Source organism: Populus trichocarpa, chromosome 4 (assembly GCF_000002775.5).
Source record: "Populus trichocarpa isolate Nisqually-1 chromosome 4, P.trichocarpa_v4.1, whole genome shotgun sequence".
NCBI classification, from domain to species: Eukaryota; Viridiplantae; Streptophyta; class Magnoliopsida; order Malpighiales; family Salicaceae; genus Populus; species Populus trichocarpa.
In genome coordinates this window covers 14,966,697-14,972,291 of record NC_037288.2, presented here as the reverse complement: position 1 = coordinate 14,972,291, position 5,595 = coordinate 14,966,697, and positions in this window count along the sequence as shown.

Sequence of the window (5,595 nt, the reverse complement as noted above, 5' to 3'; positions counted from 1 at the left end):
CTCAACAATCATCCACAACAAGGTAACAATCAATAAAAAATTATTAAAAATAACAAATACAATTTCAACAACATTTAAAATTGTTTAAAAATTCATATGGATTCAAAATCAACCTTCAAGAATGGTTGGGATTGACCAAAAAACTTCTAGAATGGTAGTGATGGTTTTGGATAGTGTGGGCGCATGGATTCACATGTTGCCATTACTACTAGCACATGGGACCACGTGTTGTTGTTGTTTGAGCGTGTCTCTTGGCAAATCCAGAGCGACTCCTTTTCCTCATCAGTTATGTACAAATGGTGAGATGCACTTCCATCTAAGGAGGGATATCGACATCAGGAAAGATTTTGGCTTGTCTTTCTCTCTCTTTGTCTTCTTTTTTCTCTCAGTTTCTCTTTTTACGCTCGCTATTTTTGTTTATTATTGTTGTGGACTTATCAATGGTGCCAGAGGAGAAAATGGTGGTTGTAATGAGTGGAAAGACTAATTTTAGCCGAAAAATGGATGAGATTAAAGGTTTGGTCAACTGGAAAATGGAGAAAGAGGGGTTGTCGATGTGGATAGAGAAACAACGACTTAGGTCTGAAGGAGAAAGAAACAACAACTATGGCTTTCATGACTGTGGTGGTTGTGCTGCTATCGGTGGTGCTGATCGGTGTGGATGGTATAAAGGGAGAGAAGACACAAATCTGCTACAATTTTATTTCTCTCTTTATTTTTGATGAAAATGCAAAATGTCATATTTTTCTTCCTTGGTTAGTCTTTTATACTTATCTAGAGCCTAAATGCACTTATTATTTTTATATTTTGATTTAGGATGCAAATGGAGCCGTTGATGGCAAAACAAAGCTAATTAGGAGATTCAGGATAGTTTCTACACTACTTTGTAATATGGGCATAACTCTCTCATACGAGCTCTAATTTAGATGATTAAAAATTATATGGAACACTAAGAAAAATCTCTACAACTTTCATGTATTAAGTTTGAGATATACTGATTGCATCGAGGTTAAAATTAGACATAAAATTATTGCACCTGTATTGCCAACGTTTGGAACATTCTTTGGCTTATAAATCTAATATATAAACCTGACATAATTTATTTTTAGAAGATTCCAGATTTGGTGCATGAAAACCAGTTGAAAACATCAATTTCCTTGTTATATTAAGACTTTACTTTATTATTTAATATTTTCATTAATTATTCAGTTTTGAACATCGTTATTTTAAGAGATTTTGTAGGCTTCTAAGAAGAGAATTAACGTGTAAAAGGGAGAGGAGGGAGATTAGATTTCAGATACACCTCTCTCCCTCATCTTCTCTATTTTTGCCCCTACTTCGAGTTTTTATTATGGTCCTGTATAGCTAAATTTTTAACTGGTTAAAGGAAACAGAAGCCTCAGAATTAATAAAATTATGAGATCTAATTTGTTTTCATTGTTCAATTTATGTATTGAGTATCGAATGTTCTTTGGTGTCTATTTTCATAATTGTCTCGTTTAATTACTAGGAGGTCTACTAGTTTATTATTCTTTGCAATCTACTGCTATATTAGATATCAAATCTATAATTATATGATCCTTCCAGTTTATGAAGCAACTAAGATTTAATGATTTGTTGCATTAAAAACCATTAGATCTTAGAAAGAACACTCAATTAAATTAAATGCAGTTGTGTGTGCTTGTGTTGCTTAACTTCATTAATCTCTCTAATTCATAAGGCTGCTATTAGATTAAAATTTAAGCGTTTGACTTGAGTTGTTTAATAGTTAGTGTTAATTAAATTGCTTATTGTCTAATTAACTACGACTAAGGAGAGATAGGAAAATAGTTATAATAGTGAATATTCAAAGTGTGAATTGATATATACTTGCATCAATGATTAATTATAAAATTCTGATGGTGGATTTGACTTAGACTAAGGTTTGTTCTTTTGATTGATTTCGATACTTTAATTTGAGTTGTTCTTTAGTTGTTTTTCTTAAAATTGTTTTTGTTATACTCAAACCCCCCCACCCTAAATCTTTGTTCATATAGCATGAAACAAGAATATATACTCTCTATGAGAACGATCCTTACTCACACTTCTACATATATTCTTAAGAGTTTTAGGTTTTTTATTTGGTTGCCTACAACAACACACCAAATTTTAGCGTCGTTGTCAGGGAGTGATTCTAATTGATTTTTGTGCTCCTTGTGAACCTTATTTCATTCTTGAATTTTTTTAAAAAATGTTAGTTTTCAATAGTTATGATTTTCGGCAAGATTCTGATTTCAGTAGAACTAGGCCTTGATTTTATAGTTTTTTTTTTCAAGGAAAAAAAATTATAAGCAAGACTAGTTCCTTTTTAGGCCACTAGCCTCACCCTCTTAAGGTCAAATTCCATTGTTTTCTAGGATTTTTAGATCTTTTTGTGTTTTAGCGTATAATTTTTATTTATTTTCATTACTTTAGATTTTTCTTGATTTGTTTTTCATGGTTTATTAGAGTTTCCTTGATTGTTTATGATTGTAACTCGATCTTCTAATCAAGGTGATTTGCAGTTAGATTATCTCCTTTTTTCATAAATAAAAATACAATTTTATAAAGTTTAGGTTGTATGTAACAAGCAAAAATTATTTTTAAAATTTGTTTTAGAGCCAAGATTGACAAAACCATATTTTTGTTCAAAATCAAAACAGGCTAAATGACGTGCTTGTCAAACACACCCTTAAACCAAAATTCCTTTTAACAAAACAGTTGCGAACAAAACAAAGCCTTAAGTATTTGGCTCGATTTTGATCCAACTGGATCGACCTAAAAACATTGGTTCAACCATAAACCAAACCAAAAACCAAGGTTTAACCCAAAACTAATCTAGAATGGAGATTTAAACCGAAACAAAATCAAAATACAAAAAACATAATATTTTCTAACAAAAAAAAATCAAACACTAAGGAAAATGAAGAACAATAAAGAACATTCAGACTCAAACACAGCAACGTAAACATCAAACCAGACCATATTTCATGCAATAAAATGCAAGGTTTTGTTCGCAATCAAGAATAGATCAAGATTCAAGTATCTATTTGCTTTGATTAATACTCAACCATCATGATTTTTGTCAAAATGGGTTTCGATTCAAAATGAAAGTGTCAAGATTAAAACTCACAAAAACATGTTATTGATGCATTAAAACCTTAGATTATTTACTAATGACGATCAAAAACCAAAATCAAATCTAAAACTAGCACTAAATTCAATGTTCTTCAGATGAACATGAAGAATATAAAGGTTGCCTAAAAAATCCAGCATACACCGTCAAACCCGGAAAATACATTTAGGCCTCCAAACTAAGCTCTATTAGCCCCAAAAACCATATTATCATAAACAAACAGGTTTGAATAAAAAACACTAACAAATAATCTTGAATCATCAATAACATGTATAAAAATTCAACTTCTGAAACTGCAACCCTATTATCAGCCAACAAAAACATTAAAACTCAATCTAAAACGAACTCCTTAAACACTTGAGACCCAAGCTAAACTCATAAACCAAGAATATGCATTAGCAACCTAGATAAAGTCACTAAACACTTATTGTTACCATTGACAAATTCCAAAATTACTATACTTCATCAAAACTAAACACAAAAACTCCTTTTAAACATCACAACAACATTAACAACAACTTTAAAATATGATTAATCAATCTAAACAACATTTTCATTCATCAATCCACATAAATGATAAAATACAAAATAATGCCAAAAAGACTAAAAAAACATCATTAAACATTGAAAAAACATGAATGGGTAGGCCACATGGACTCCACCATTGAGTTTCCACATGGTTATATCTTCTCCAAGCTTGCTAGCTAAAGGCTGTTACTTCCCTTCTCTTTTCCTTCCTTCATTTCTTTCACTTTCTAATCTTTCCAAAGCTTGATATACCTTATATGTTAGGTCTTTAAACCTTCACACTAAGGTCTCTTTACAGAGAATATCCTCACATTTTTCTCTCTTCTCTTTTTTTTTCTTTCTTTGATTTCTAGTGGTATTTATAGGGTTTTTCAAGATTTTTTTGTGGGTTCCCTCAAATATTGATCGAAGGTCAGTCCTTTGATCAAAATAAGAGAGATCTAGACAAATGTTAATAGTTGAAACCTTTGTCCTTCAATGGTTTTTAAGGAAGGTGGTTTTTCCTAAATGGTTTTCTCTTTCTGGAAGACAAAGGCATGTGTTTCTCACCTTCTGATCTCAGATGAAACATTTATGGCCCTTGATAAAAACCCTATGGGATTTTTTAAATGTGAGCACACAAAAAGGTTATGTGATTTTGCACAAATGAGTATCTCAGTCAAGGCTGATAAGTTAGCCACTTTCGAGGCTTCGTTAGATAAACTCTGATGTTAACATCATTGGAGACCACCTGAACTTGGTAGAAGAGATGCACGCCTTTCATTTAGATCCATTATTGTTCCATTTAAAGGTTTATAGCTCCACATTCATTCGTTTAAAGGTGCAACTCGATTAGTCTAAAATATAAAAATATAGTGATGGATGATCAGGGACAAGATGTTAGAGACTTCTATGGAAAAATTAGGATGTAAACGTCTAATTTCATGAAAATGAGGTTGTAGAGGGGATGTTCTTCTTCCATTTACAAAAACCTTATGCTATTTGGAGGTCTAGAACTCCACAATGAGCTCTTGGAAGGTGTTAACCCGATCATCCAAAACTACTAAGGAATGAGATGAATAGTGGGAACGACATGTCGTCTAAGTTAAACCCCTTGAAATTAGGATTTTTAATTTAAGATCTAAAAGATTTCATTTTAGTCCATATTCTTCTAATTGCTATTAATTGCACCCATAATTACCGCACAAACTCTTAATTTCATGCAATTCCACCCCTGCCAAGCTCAATTATCAGCCCCAAAGTTTAGCGTAATTTTCATCTTGGTCCTTGGTTTCTGATTTGTGCACTTGAATCTTTAATTGACCATCAAACTTTTAAGTTTTTTCAATTTAACCCTTGAAGTCTCACGTCTTTTACGATTTAATCTTTGGTTTTGAATTTCTTCAATCAAACATTTAATTGGCTATCAAACTTTAATTTTTTCACAATTAAGCCCCTGATTTGACCACTTAAACTTTCCAAAGTCCAATTTCAGTCCCCTAGCTTTAATTTCTTCCAATTAACACCCAAATTGACTCTAAAAAACTGATTTTCCTTGTAATTAAATCCCCAATAAAATTAATTAAGCCTTCCAAAATCCTCATTGAGTCCTTACTCATCCTAATTTATACTTCTTTACCCCAAATAAAAATATTTTCACCGAATGGGTCTTTTGTCAATCAGAATTGGGTCGTTAATTTTGCCTATCTTATACATTCTCATCGTCCAACTTTTCCACTTATCATTTCAGTCCTTCACCACCAATTTGGGCAATCTTCTAGGCTTTCTTTATGTGTATCCCCTTGTATTTGTGGATTTTTTTTCTATTTTTTTCTTTTTCTTTTCTTGATTTTTTTATGGGGTTAAAAATGGATAACAACATGCACAAGTATGAAACCTATAGAAGTGACTGAAGAACAAATTAAATTAAAAGC